General features: G+C 31.7%; 2 long non-coding RNA genes across 2 annotated transcripts in view; both read left to right on the forward strand.

The window, feature by feature from the left end:
• Positions 1-16,152, forward strand: part of LOC133199037 (uncharacterized) — a 196,270-nt gene that overhangs the window by 165,127 nt on the left and 14,991 nt on the right. The window lies entirely within an intron of this gene.
• On the forward strand, positions 2,848-3,699 carry LOC133198727 (uncharacterized). Its single transcript, XR_009722567.1, has 3 exons — positions 2,848-2,891; positions 3,061-3,288; positions 3,654-3,699. It is a non-coding gene; the product is annotated as an uncharacterized LOC133198727 (long non-coding RNA).

Below are 16,152 nucleotides of genomic sequence, written 5' to 3' on the forward strand. Positions count from 1 at the left end.
TCAGCTCTTCAAAGTCTTCTTTATTTAAATATTTTTGATTCCCAACCTTTAGGCAGGAGCATCACTGAAGAGACATAATTTGTCGAAATGCGCATCTGGTGCATCAAAATTGGTACCGTATGTGATTTACCTCATACAGTTTAGTTATTAGTTGGACATCATCGTCTATAATCATTAAAATCCAAATATGAAATTTAGATATCACAGACTCTGTTTTTTTCTTCCCGAATTTACTGGTGTGAATAGAGTCGATTTTTCAGTAAAAGTAACTGCTGTTAATTGATGAGACGTCGTTGTTACAATGTATATACAGAATGTTTAAAATAACTTTTGAATGAATGAATTACATAAAAAAGTCAGCTAATAAAAGGAAAGTGCAGTGAGTGCAAATCGGAATTCCGACAAATTTGTAGAAAGGCCTAGTCTCCAAAGACAACATAAATATTATCAATGAGGAATTCCAGTATCATATTCATATCAATTTGATAGTTCTTGTTTGTAGAATCGGTATCATTTTAACAAAGTAGTCTTGTTGATGACCAGTTACAAGATATAATTCCATTTTTGTTGAAGAAACAGTTTTATATATTGTATAAAAAACCCTCTTTTTTTTAGCGTGGGGGATGGCTGTATATAAAGTAGAAAGGTAATATGCTTTGAAGTTACTGTATACAGGGAAGTTTTTACCCCTTTCGCTCTACCCAACGTTGGACGAATTAAAAACGAGGCCAATTCAAAGAATACAGTATAATTTATTAAGCAGAGTCGTGACGGGCGAATTTTAAGCGAGGCAAAATTGTTCGCAAGTGTGAAAGGGCGAACAATACACGGGGCAAAGATAACCCTTTATACAGTATTAATTTTTGAAAAGTTTTGAGAATTTTTTGGAATATTTTAATGGAATTTTTACATTTGATTTACAGAACTTGTAGAATATGTTATATTTTAACTGTCGTTAATGACCTGATATACTTAACTAATTAGACAATGATTCCTTAAGTTCATTAGTGCAAAGTGTCTTTCTTTTTAAAAGGTAAATAGCATGTTAAAGGTTATAATTATTATCGGGACGATATTTTCATCAGTATATCAGAAATTTTATATAAAAAAATCCGTCATAATTAAATACATCACAAAGGAATGTAAAAAACACTTTTTGCTTCTTTTGTCGTGTCTTGATATTTAAACCAAAGAAGGAAAGTACTAGGTGATAAATACTATTTTGCGTGAAGAAAATTGAACATCGGGAGTAACATGACTTCTCTGATTAAAGATAGACCATTCTTTGTAAAAAAAAAAAAATCCCAGTTACAGTACATGTAATATATAGAAATCAAGTCTAGAGATTTTTTTTATATATATCTTTTTAACCTTTTCTTCTATAAAATACTATACAGTGTTACATAAATTTTATATGCAGGGCATCACATTAATTATTAAATTTCAGAAAAAAATCGTTCGATGCCTCAATGATTTTTGCACTGTGTCTTGAAATTCAATATACCCGTTCATTTTATATAACAGAGCGAATCTAGGTTAAAATGGGATCTATGAAGCGCTTGCCCAAATACATGTAACTCATACCTGCATTTCAAAGGATAATGTATAAAGAATGTGTATTAAATTTGTTTTAAAACGTTCTAAACAGGGGGATTTTGAAGGAAATACATAATTTTGTCTCCTTGAAATGTAAGTAAATTACAGACTATCAATCTTTTGTCAAAAAATTCTCTTTAGGACGAATTTTTAAATATGTAAAATCAGTCAAACTTCACCAACATGGCTTAACCCACACATCACCAAATGTTTGCAACATTGATCTTTTGAAAATATTTTACCTTTCTGGAGATGTTGTAAAAACTGGAACAAAAGCAAAATTACCCTTTTCCTGTATATTGCAAAAGCAACAATACTCGAAATTAACAAAAGCATTCCACTCTCATGTAATGAAAAGCTTTACTCAAGCATATTTCTAGGGCAGTATACAATTAAATCTTAAATTTCCCTAGAATAGGTATATAAAATGATTGCCAAACTGGAAAACATAATTTTATAGGCGACAAAAGTTTTGATAATTTTTCTTTACGGATATACATTACAAATGTTTTAGATGAACATTAATTTTGATTTATCATCTGTATAACCTTTACAAACCCATCAAGTGAATGGGGACATATTGCACAAAATTATCAATGGATAATGTATGCTCATGAAAGTTTTCTAATGTCTATTTTCATCAGGTATCTTTCTGATATATTATCATCATTACGGTCCCTTTGGTATCCAACTGCTTAGGGGCGTACACCCTTAAGTAAGGGAAGTAACAGAATTCTGGATCTTTGAGATCAGATAAAGAATATGAGGGAACACAGAATGTTGCTTACACATGTCATAATTTTATTTCAACCGTTTTATTATATTATTACAAAAGTCAATTTAAATGAGGCTCAAAGTATAAGGTGATCACTTCTTGAATTTTGACTGCAAGTGTTTCTAATTACCATCTGTTAGGTAAACTGACTTGCCGGGTTCTACTTAAGACATTTCAGCTCACTTCATCGCCGACTGACCGACTTTAATAATGTGTCTTAGACCATTTGTATAACATATACGTTTTGGGGGACAACAGTTGTTTCAAGCACATTTTGGAAAATATTTGAACACGTATTCATTAATATACCCGATAAAGGTGAAAATTATAAGTGGTATAACTTTATCAGAAGGCCAGCCAAAATATTAAACATATGTTTTGTGGTGTCATTTGATATGCTAGGAAATATATTAATATTAATATGTTTCAGCCTAAAGAAGTGTTTTTGTCTTTCTGTTGGATACCATGTGTGAACGAACTACTATTTTTACCTTCTTGGTACTCCTTAGCGTCATCTCAGGTAGGAGAATATTTTACTTAGTTATTTAGAAATCAGTTTCAATCTATGAAATTTTGGGATTAATACTGTTTAACTAAGACGACAATTGTAACATTCCTTAAATTGTGGTCGGAAGCTGTTTACATAGCAACATTAAAAGGTAAGAATCTTCATTTCAAATTATCTTCAGCAATCCAAATAGAGTTTGAGGATGGAAACCTGATTTTTGATTGGACACAAACATCAACTTCAAACCACACCTATGACGTCATTATTACCTGTGGCGGAGAAGCTAGCAAAAGAATTGTTAACAGTAAAATATTCGTCGTCCATGATTTACTTAATTTTTCTTCCGTTTCAATCAGCATTAGAGAAGACAATAACGGGGTATCGAAATTCTACAACAGAACCTTCAAAGGTATCATTTCTTTGTATATATAAATTAGAATAAAATGATTCCTTATTCTTATATGGTTTCTGGCTGCAATTTAAGCTATGCAAATGTTGGCCTAAGGTCTATTCGGAATTGGAGATATACATACATGTAGCATAATGGAATTTCACATTGTTAAAGTCAATTTCAAGTGAAACTAAATAAATATATAATACTGTCAGTTTTAGCTTATTAATTATATAAATTTACATAAAAATCCCCCGTCATCTTTTTATTCATTTTTTAAAGCAAAGTTATTATCAGTGAAATAAATATATTTTGTATAAGTGCCTGTTTATATGATTTTTCATACTAATCTAAATTAAGAATAATAACCGTCATTTTTTCAGTCTATTTATTCTCCACAACAACCAGTAAAGACAAATCTGTTTCCTGGGAGATGCCATACTTTCCAGCGAGTGAATATCTTCCCTTTTTTCATAAATATTTGAGCACCGAACTTATATTTCAGATCATTGACCCAAATGTTTTATATTACATGAATCAATATAAGTACAAATACTTGTCCAATCCAGTGAATTCTGTGTTTGTTAATTTTACAATTTTCAACACAACACTTTATGATGCTGGATTTTACTATGATCGTATAAGTCTTTGGGATTTTATAGATGCTGGAGCATTTTTACTGGTTTATGGTATGTACTTTTAGATATCTCTTCTTAAATTCTATTTTCCTGATTTATTTTTTAAATCTGCTAACATATTTCAATCCTTTATTTATAAAAGACAAAACATTCTTATAGTGAACCATTATAAAGATTTCTTGGTTAAAGGGACGTTAAATCTCATTAAAGTTCAATTATATTACATGTTTATTGGTTTTATGTGAATATGAAACAAATCAGATATCAGAAATTAAAGTATAAAGTCCCAAAACATCCTCAAAAGCATGTTTTATAGTTCAAGTAATGCACCACAGTCTCCGTTAAATGTTAATAATACTACAAGACTTAGTGTAAAAATTATATAATAGTGATATTGTTAAGAATAGCATAATTATACTAGATTACAATCGGCTGAATTGATTTTTGGAATTTATCGCAGGCAAGCCAACAAAACCTACCATTTTTGGCCAAAGAAAGGTGAAAATGGGAGTTTTCACAAACCTAACCTGTTCGAGTAAATCTACGTCAACACCATTTTATCACAAACAATTTCCACCACTGAGATACAGATGGTTCGTAAATAACACATAAATCAGTGTATTCATAGGAAATGTCTATACATTTAAAGTCACGAACATCCATCGGAATGTGCAATTTACCTGTCAGTCCGCAGAGATAGAATCTTCTGAAATAAGCGAGACATTTTCCGTTGAGGTAGTTGGTAAGATCATTGGCACCTTTCCTAAATGCTAACCAAAAAGGTTTAATGTTTGAAACACTTATTTTCTCAGATCAAAAAAAAAAAAAAAAAAAAAAAAAAAAAAAAAAAAAAATTCTGATCTTATTTAAAGGAAATGAAAAAGTTCAAATGGTGACGGAACCTAGAACTGCAATATTGACAACAAAAACGTTTTTGGTAAGGCGACATTGGTTGGATTATTTAATACTACATTCATGTACTAACATATTTTTTGAACTTATTTTAAGGAAATGAAAAACTTCCGAAGACGACAGAATCTACAACTGCAACATTGACAACAGAGACATTTTTAGGTAAGGCGATAGTCGATTATTTATTTCATAATGCTTCCATACAGTAACATTTTTTTTAACTTATTTTAAGGAAATGAAAAACTTCCAAAGACGACAGGATCAGCAACTGCAATATTGACGACAAAAAATTTTTCTGGTAAGGCAATAGTCCATGGATTATTGTATAGAAATATGGAGATAACGAATATTCAAGCTCAAAGTCCATTTAAACAATACAAATCGGTAGCAGAGCAAACACGGACCCCCAAAACATCAGAGGTGGGATCAGGTGCCATGGAGGAGTGAGCATCCCCTGCCGACCAGTCACACATGTCCTGTGCTCCTTGTCTTGATCGGGAAAACGGAAACATCGGTAGACAATTCAGTGCATAAATAATGGCCTTACAATTAGTATGAAAAAGGTCGGTCAGCATTTGAGTTAATGATGGGTTGTATTTTCTGACAAGGTCATTGTATCGACCATCAGCATTGCTAAATGATGGCTCCAAATGAGACTGTTGATATCCTTGCTTCATCAACATGTTTGTCAATAGCTTACATCGGTTAAGAAATTGTTTAAACGTAGAGCACAAAAAAGTTAGGGATCGTAGTTTTACTTCAGCATTTTTTTCAACTGGTATATGTTACGACAAAGCTACAGTAGCTAAATACATGTGCCATTCACCTAGATTTAGTCTCGATTACCACATGCTCGTGTAGTCTTGCGTTGGGTTGCTTTCAAAAAGAATAGTGTTAGCAAATTGACTGGTACTAGAGAGGGCGAGATTTCCCAATTCTGTTGCCTGTAGTGACATAAATAATTTCCTTTTGGGGGAATAGGATTCATGCTGAAACAAAATGAGGCAGCATATGAACTGGAATGAAATCTCAGGGTATTAAAGATGATGGAAGCTGATAAAACACAAAATTACGTTGCAGAGAGACTCCATGATTCACAGAGCATCATCAGTCTCTATGGAAGCGGATATTTGCTAATCACCGTAAAATTTGCTTCAAATTATTTTTAAGTCTTTGAATAAAATACTTAATACTTAACAAGAATGTAAATAACAAATACATTTTCTATGTTCCCTAACGTTTTTGGTCCAATATAAATTCATACGGTAATTTATACTTTCTGAACTTATTTCAAGGAAAGGAAAATCTTCCAAAGACGACGGAACCAACAACTGTAGTATTGACAACAACAGAAACGTTTTCTGGTAAGAATTAGTCGGTGGATTATATAATACATTCATACGGAAATAACAGTTTCTGCAGAGGAGCATTAGAAATTAAACAAGCAGAGCACATTGAAATAAAAATAATTGATTTGTTAATTTTTTCATCTGTTCTGTAATATTTTTTGTTAAAGATTTAGAATACCTTAATTCAAAATTTCGAAATTAAATAATCTTTACAAAATTCCACTTGTAATGCTTCATTTCTCTGTACTTTAGATGAAAAACACCTCTGTTTTGATTCCCGTGAAAAAATATACACCGAGATGATGATAGCGTTACCATATCATTATCATTATCATCATCATTATCATACTGATATTGTGGATTGTCGTCCCCAAGTTGAATGGAAGTAAGTTTTACGTGATTGCTTAGTGAAACATGTCTCATCTTTCTTGTTGTCAATAGCTTTTTTTAAAGTTTGATGATTTAACGCCTATAGTACCTTTTGATCACTACAGATTTATACTTTGTGATGAAGTAGCTCGGATCGCACGTTAAAATTATGATTGTTGTCAATTTAATGTTTTGAAACGTTCAGATACATGTCCTTACAGTGTTTCATACTTTTGTAATCTGATTAATATATTAATTGGAAGTCTGACTCTTCTCTCCATTTCTGATTCACTTAAATTCTACTGATGTGCTATTTTTTGAAAACATTAAGATGCATGATCATACATATGTTTTCTACTTTTCGAGATAAAAAAGACAAGAATTTGGAAAGGGAGACACTTAAAAAACGTGTATATATCTGTATAAGACTTAACTTTAAAAACATCAACAACGATGTGTTTGCGGCCATAACTTTGTCATTACAATTCCTTTTGGATTGATTTTCATATTTAAAGTTATATCTAAAACAGTATATTATACATAAGTAGTTGGTTGAGCTATTTATGGATGACCATATAAATTAACTTTTTTCAGTTTCTTAAGATACATATAGGGCAATCACTTTATAAAAACTGATCTGTAATACATGACTGGAAATCTTCGATGAACACTTACATAGAAACTCTAGTGTATAAATATATTGTATTTTTCAGGTAAAATTTGTAAGAAGAGCTTTCATGGCCAATCATTGGGGTCCCAGTATCTCACACCAATAGTAGACTATGACACCTTGCCAGTTATATATAACAAAAATAGAGCGGATCAATACCACGAGATAAATGATGTTACCGTTTTAAATAACACCGACGAATATGGTTACATAGAATTTTAGGACAAGCAATTTATTGATGCATTCACCGGTGTTAAAAAATTCTATTTGCAATGTTGAGCAGCATGCTTCAAGAAACATTATTCACCAACATTGATCTTCCTGGATATAGAGTGACTGCGATTGAACACTTTCATCAGTGTAGCTGAAAGAGAATATAATTTGTATAAGTTAAGGAGCAATTTTTTTTTTTTTAGATTTCAATATTTGTTTTCGTTCATGACGTTTTTTTGTTACATATAAATAGGTGAATTGTAAAAGCATGTTACATAAAACTTCTTTTTATGAAGAAAATCAAGCACACAAGTATAACACAATATCGAATGCATAAATATTGTACAAGGTTAATAATGAAGAATGATCAGTCTTATAAAGCCAACAGAGAACACGAACTGTTAAAAGGGGGGACTCTGAAAACACCAGAGTTGGGATCATTTAGGAGGAGTAAGCATGGAATGAATGGAGTAATCCGTAATCATAATTAGTATAAAACAATGACCTAACAATTGGTATAGAACACGCCAATCAGAATACTATTCCACGATAGTTTGTACATTAATTAGCTAACAAGGTCAAAATATCGACCATATAAATACTGGAGTTTAAAAATTGATTGTATATGCATATCATATCAGTTAAGAGGCATAAACGCAAGTATTATTGATATATTACTACATGAATAAGGACATTGACGAAAGAAAAGCTGAAGTCATCTCGTTTGCCATACAATTTATTTGTTAGATGGCCATTGATATCTATAATTCGTAAAACATCCAAATGTGAAACATATGTAGCTCATAGTGTAGTGTTTTTTAAATCGAGTTTACCGCGATATATCGATTCAACTATGAGTAAAATTACCATTGTTACATGTAATTAATAGAACGATTTCAATATATCTAAATATGGAATTAAAGGCAACGGAAATAGTCTCATTTAGAATTTCTTGTATGAACTCTGCCTTATAAGAATCTAAAAACAAGCTATCAAAGGAGCACAGTTAGTGCAAAACGAATTCCAACGGAAGACTACAAAAATATTAATAAAGAACTACAGCATCTTTTTAACATTAACTTCAGAGTACTCGTGTGTAGAATCAGAAGGATTTTTACACAGTTATTTTGTAAATGAAGAGGTGAAAATTCGTTTGTTTTGAAAATGTAGATGTTAAAATATTTTTTTTTAATTTTAAATTTTCTAAAAGTTCCTGGGGGTTTTAAGAATCCACATTTCATTTACACCACTTTGAATAAGTTGTATAATAGTTCGTATGAAGTTTCTCCTTCACAGCAGATTATATATTGTTTAGAAGTAAAGATAGTAGCTTTGTTGAACATTTTCTGGTATAAATATCACAATGTAGGATTTTTAAAAACTGAAAAAGTGACACAAATACGTGTTTTGACAGTTCCATAAACAATAACTTTTAAAACATTGAATATAAACCTTGACATACTTTTCTTCTCATCTAAAAATTATGCAATTCTTTTTCTGCGTAAAGAAGTGAAAGTAGAACGATTTTGGTTTTCCAATGAGTAGACACGAACAACATTTCTTGCACTGAATACAACATTGATTTAAATTGCTTTTCTCGATCTCTTTTTTCTTTGTACTATTTCACAATATTCATATTCATTGATATTCACATTAAAATTTTTAGTTTACGCTAATGTAATTGCGTTTTAATTAACGTAATATATACATGTATGAAATCTAGAAAAAATCCTTTTTTATCAAAATTTATAATTTTTTTTAAAATTTTGACATTATTTCTGTGGCGGCTTTCATTGAATGCTTTCTGGTGGAAACCTCTATTTTGGCGATCGTCGGGTATTTTTACTGCGACTATCTGAGTTTCTTATGGTAATCATAAAATAAACTAGAGCAAAGCTCGTTGCAAAGCAACGAGTAGGTCTTCCGTCCGATTTACGATGTTTACTGTGATAGATTTACTCAAAAAAAGGAAGGAAGAACAAGTATATTTGAATAAAATAGGCGATTGAATTATTCAAAATATGTTGAGCACATGAAACAGTGATATCTTTTTAATTTCAACCCATTTCTGGTTCTTTTAAATTCACTTCCGGTATGACAAGAAGTGCTCAAAACAACTTAAAACTCCACAGTGAGTGTGTACAAATCTTTCCTGAAAGTTTGGATGAAAAATACTCATTTTTGGGACAACTTCCGGTTTAGAAGTACAACTTCCGGTTGAAATGAAATGACTTGAAACACAATATAAGTCAATGTTATCAACATTTAAAAATGAAAAAATTAAAAATGGACAAAGGAAGTGACGCCGGAAAAAAAAGAAACACAGGAGACAAATCTACAGCTCATGATTTATAATCCGGGAAAGTTTCATGACTCTATCTTTAACAATTTTAGAGGAAAGACCTGGACAAAATTTCAATATAAATAAAGAAGATCGGGAATATCTCGCGACCGGAAGTGACATTATCAAAATAAAAAAAAAATGCCTTAAGTTCATGTGACTTGCCATCATTGCTGAAAGTTTCATGAAAATCCATCCATGCATTTACGAGAAATCGGGTGCACAAAATCGGTAAGAATAATAATAATAAAAAAGTTGAAACAACAGAATAATAAGAAGGTCTTCCGTTGAGACGATAGACCTTAAATATTGTTCTATTCTCAACATAGGGCTTCCTTAAAACTACCTTGAGCATTTAAAATAAGCCGGTCATTTTTATTAATTCCTGATGCAATTAAAAAGAAATATGAAAATCATGGCCTCTAAAAATATTTCTAAAAATGAATAAAAACACCTTCGTCTTGAACACTGAGATGATGATAGCTCAAGGTTTGTCAAGTTTTATTTTCATTGATAGTGTCGATTCTAATTCTTAGGCTGAAAGGTCGCAAATATTTGACCATATATAACGCTTGAACATGATTTGTTTTTATTACGGTAAGAGTAGTAATTACAGCGGTATTAGTGTTTCAGGGCTGTACATTGTCTGACCGCGGCCAAGATACATTTTCTCATATAGAGGTTGATTAAGAAACGGAAAAGGAAAAAATCGAATGAATTTCATCATCATTTTAAATTAAATGTGTAGTTATGTATTTATGTGCAGTGTTCATAGATGTATACTCACAGCTAAGGTTTTTTTTATAATTTAAAAAATGGATGTTCGTGTGAATTAAAACCTGTAAATCAGACCATTCATGACAATTTTTTTTTTTTTTTTTTATACTTTTACAAGAATTATCGCAGAACTATTTTAGTGAGAATATTTTTCTAAATAGTCTAATAGTCTATCAAAAAAATTTCCCTCTGGAAAACTGGTAAAAGGCTAACAGTCAAACTAGTCCATGAAAATTCTTTTTGCAATGATGTTTGTCTTAATATGTTCAACCTCGGCAAAATGTACTTAAGTTAAGAAGTCTTATGCTAAATGCATTAAGTTCTGCGTGTTGTGAGGAATGAGTTCAACTGGTACGTTTGAATATCTGTATAAAACTTATCAGTACAAGATTTTTTTCCACAATCAGCTAATACGAGGGTTGATCCAAAATTAAAAAAAGTGCTTGTAATTTCTTTCTGAAATTTTATCGTGAAGTAATTAAAGCAGACAATACACATATTTATAAAATAGAGCCGTAATGCAACAATGCTAGAAAATTTCACCTGGTTCCAATTACCATTAAGGTCACACGAGTTTTCATTACATGGACAGTTGTAAAATTCGGGGGAGACTTCGACGTAACGTCAATTTATGTATGTTACGTCAAGTTGTTGGAGTATCTTACCTAACGTTCAAATCGACTTAAAAGTATTACGCAACATTGCATTCTATTCTCCTTTTCTGCTCTCGAGATACGCCTTGGTACCTATCTTGCATCCACCTTCTTCATAAAACCGTCCTTTTTTCCCAAAATACGATCCGTCTTTCACTATGAAGCACAAGTCAAAAAAGGTAGAAAATATGTCCAATTTTGTTTTGTTTTGTAGATTATATGCTTCGTAATAATGAAAATATATGGAAAAAGTCCTGCCACATTCGGGAAATATATTCCACATCCAACAACATTTTGTATATCTTTTATACATGCTATTATTAAGACATAACAATTCTCTCTTTTTTTATATCTACAAAATGTATATTTTCAATAGAAAATCTTCAAAATATTATCAAATGTTATTAAATATTACAAGCTATTACTATGTGTGAAACAGCATTAATTAACTCTTTTCCTTAAAGAGATTCTTATAAGAATCATCTGAAGTGGATTTTCTTTTATCTCATAGTTTACAAAACCCCAAAATTTTTGATATATAAACCTGAGAGGAACGATGGGGGTATATATACATTTTTCTAGTGAAATTACAAGTGGAATCTTCATCGAACTCCAATGAAAGAGGTCAGAGTACCTTTCTAAACAGTACAGACGACCTTGGTTACATTAACTTGTGGAATGTGGGATTTAATGCCTTTTTTTGCAGTTTTAATGGTTATTTCATCTGAATAAAAAAAAATTAATAAAAATAATATACGACGTACATCAGTAGATATGAAACATTTATCTGTTTTTAAGCAGCAAGCCCATAAAAAAAAATATCATCTTAAATATGTTTCTTTCGCATAGATGCCGCATAATCTGTGAAATCTGTGAGGCTTCGAAAACTTCAGTGTATGCTGAAATGCCAGTACACAGGTACAATGCAAATACACATACTTGACGAATACTGCATTGTGCATATTCTAAACATGAATTCATTATCTAAAAATCCTTGTGACAGATTAAAACTAAAAGGGTCTTTAAAGTTTGGAATTAATCTTCATAAATCTCTTACCGTCAGGTGATAAATTGTTAAATTATGTATGGGTCATTTTCACCGAACAATATACGGGTAGAGCGATGCTGGTTTTTCCAGTGTGTTATCACGAACGGTATTTTCCACATGGAAGAAGACATTGATTCAAAAAACTTTGTAAAGATTTCTAATACATTCAATACCTTACATATATTTTGTCGTTCAAAATTTTGAAATACCTTCATGCATATAATATTGTAAGTGAATTTTTTTTTTTTTTTTAACAACTGATTTTTCTAACATTGGAATATGCTTGAAACATGTTTTAATAAGTTCTACAAATTATACAGATACGTACAAAACAATATATGTAGAAAAGCATTTTGATTACCAAAGTCGGGTCGTGTTTAGGACTACCAACAAATGTTACCAAAACTTAGCTTTGACGAATGTTTTCGATGCTATCAGCTGCAGTGAATCAGAGAAAAATATATGTGGCAGCTGTATTGAATTCAATCTCTCTAGCTGGTGGCGTATTTGGTTTGGCACTCACAATTTATTTTCATGCATGTTATATTTACTTAAGGGCACCTTAAAATGAACTTGGATAGTACTGTCCTGATATAACTTAAAGATGCATGGATTCTATTGCTTTGTCGTCTTGTTCAAATGGTAAATTCTTTTATTTATTGTAAAGAAAGTAACTTCAGTTTTATAATTTAAACTGAATATTCAACCACAATAGTATTTGACCAAGAATGCTTCGTCTACATGATTAATACATAGGGTTCACGAAGTGTTTGATGCATATTTATGATGAAAAAAAGATGTCTTCTCCAAAATGGTGAAATTTATGACCCAGGTGTCAGGGGTTTTGGAGGAAGGGGGTTATTGGTTATATAGTGAAAATGCATATTTCTTTGAAAAGCATTAACTCTGCTCCTAGGTATTACGAAAACAAAGCAATTTCATAGTTATGATGAGCAAGGATGTCTCTTCCAAAATTGTTAATTTCGTGGCCCCTTGTTCAGGATTCTGGTGTTTAGGTGGGGCTTTAATGATTATTTAGTAAAATGCATTAATTAGAGCAGAGTTATAATGAGCAAGGGTACCTCTTTCAAAATTATGAATTTGATGACCCCTTGGTCAGGGATCCTCATGTTAGTACAGGTTTCTGTTGATTATTTAGTTAAATAAATTATTTCTTTGAATAACATCTTCTCTTATCCTTAATATTAAGCAAACAAACCAAGAACATAGGTATTACCAGTACGCAGCACAGTTAAGGCTACAAAAAGGAGGCGGGGCCTAATTTTTACGGGAAATATTAACTATAACATCACACGAAACTATCTAAAAATACCAAAAAATGAGGCGATCTGCGATTTTAAACTGTAGGAGATAATTAAACTACATCAGAACTTACTATAACATGCGTTTTTGTCGTTAGTTAATTCCCACATGCAAGGTTTAAACAAGTCACTGATTGCACTGCACTTGTCGATATGACGTCATTCTGTAAAACTTGACGCAGTTTGTATGCAGTGAGAGGCGGATCAAGTAATATTTTCACAACGAAAAAATGTATTTTATAATTAAATAGAATATTATTTGCAGATTTTTAAGAGGTCATTAATTTAGATACAATGTCTTTTTTGTATGATTTTGTTCATATATTTTCCGTACATTTCCTATTTAACGGATACTGCCGTATATTTGTATGCAGGTACATTGGTGGAAACCAAAGGGTCTTACTAAATCGATCTAGTGCAAGGGCATACCCTCAATGGACCATGACAAGTTTTTAATCATAGACTATAGAAATATCAAGCTATTTGAAAAGTGCTGCGATCCTGTTGAAATCTTGAAACTGAATTAATTATTTCTATATTTAATGAAGCTGACCAGCAAAAAATTCAGTATGCGGTCATACAAATATGATTTTATCAATGAAATAGTAGAATCTATATAGGATCGCAGCACTTTTTACAAACTACAATGGGTGTTGAAACTATTTAAAAATTAAACTTCGAATTTTAACTTGGTTATGCCCTTGCACTATTGAAATTTATAGGTGACCTTGTGACGGTACATATTGTCGTTTTGTACATATTGTCGTCGGCGACAAAATGTACCTACCCTCACTGCACATATTGTCGTCCATCGGTACATATTGTCGCCGGCGACAAAATGTACTGAGACGAGCCTTATTTTCCTCCTGCATAATGGACGACAAAATGTGCAGTCAAGCACCAGCACATATTGTCGTCGGCGACAATATGTACAGTGAAGGTCGGCATATATTGTCGTCGATATATTGTTTTGACGAATATTTACTTGAGAAAAGAAAGAGAGATTGACAAACTCACACAAGCACGGAGGGACACAGACAGGATCACTTGCAATACTGTATTGAGAATACTTTTCGGTCAGCAAATTGTGTCCAGGATTGATGTACATTACTCTGTATTCCGAAATATCTGACGTTTTCCAGGTTTTTTTTAACGATTTTGATATTTTACCAGGAAAACGTAAAAATATCAAATCCAAAAAAAGCCAGGAAAAACGTCAGGTATTTCGGACTAATCACTATGATATGTCAAGATACCGTTATTCTTGAGATATCTGATAAATCAGCCAATTCCTTTTTTTTTCTTGTAATATATACCTTGAGACTAAATACATGTATTAGATTGTTTTGTTTGTTTGTTTGTTTTTTTTTTGTTCAGGAGTAATGATTATTTGGAAATTATTTTTTGCGTTATTTTTATATACAATCATGTGCCGATAAAATTGGTTTTGGGGTTGACATTTTCAGATCAACTTAACTGGAAGTTGAAGTGAGTTTTTCTGATCACATTTTGTCTGTAAACTTTTCACAATTTCAGCTTCTTCTCAAGAAAATCTTCTCAGGAACCACTGTGTCAGAAAAGTTTAAACTTATATGAATGCTTTATTATGAAGTGTAGATTCAGTTTTATTCAGATCATGTCCTTTGGGGGAAGGGTGTGGTTACAATAGGCGATCAAAATTTTCAAAGAATATTTAGAAAAATTCTTTCAATTTTTTTTTTCAAGAACTACTGGGTCAGAAGAGATGATACTTATACAAAAGCTTCATTACATAGCAGCGTTTAATTTTGAGGTGGTGACAAAAAAAAGATCCCTCACTGCTCAATGGCCTTGAGTCTAAATGTGTAGCCCTCCGTCGGGAACTTGTGACATCTACATACGATTGAAAAATTCTCGAGAAGAACATTATAACAACAAACAAACAAACAAAAACGAAATCAATTTTGTTCAAATCATGACCCCAGGGGTAGAGTCGGGCCATGATGGGTAATCAAAGTTTTACATAGGAATATATACAGAAAATCTTTAAAAATCTCAAAAACCAGATAGATGTAGCATCGGCTGAACCCTCCCCCCGGGTGGTTTTTATTATTATTATTTTTCGGTAAATTCTGTTTGTTTAACTTGTATATACTCACAATTTATTCCACAGATAAAATTTCATAATAAAATAATTTACTTAAAATACACCTTTACATACAAATAACTTTTTTTGTTTGTCAAAAAAAAATTCTGAACCGCATCCCTCCCCTCCTCCGTTCTAAAATTTCTAGATCCACCAGTGAGGAAGAGCAGAGCTGTAGGCCCGTCAATAATGATGTTTATATGGAAGCATCCTCAGGTAGCGCAGATTCAAGAAAGTGTTGTTTTTTTTTTTAATCAAACCGGACCTAGAATGGAGCCACAATGGGCGATCAAAGTTTTACATAGAAATATGCCGGAAAATTCTTTAAAAATTATCTTCTCAAAAATAGCAAAGCAATGATTAGTCATATTTATATGGAGCATTGCCGTGCATTACCATACGACATGTTCTGATGGACGACAATATACGCAGTCAGGGTATGTACACATTGTCGCCGGCGACAAT

This window comes from Saccostrea echinata, unplaced genomic scaffold, assembly GCF_033153115.1.
Source record: "Saccostrea echinata isolate AGI-Se365-2 ecotype Australia unplaced genomic scaffold, CSIRO_AGI_Sech_v1 ptg000033l, whole genome shotgun sequence".
Classification (NCBI taxonomy): Eukaryota; Metazoa; Mollusca; class Bivalvia; order Ostreida; family Ostreidae; genus Saccostrea; species Saccostrea echinata.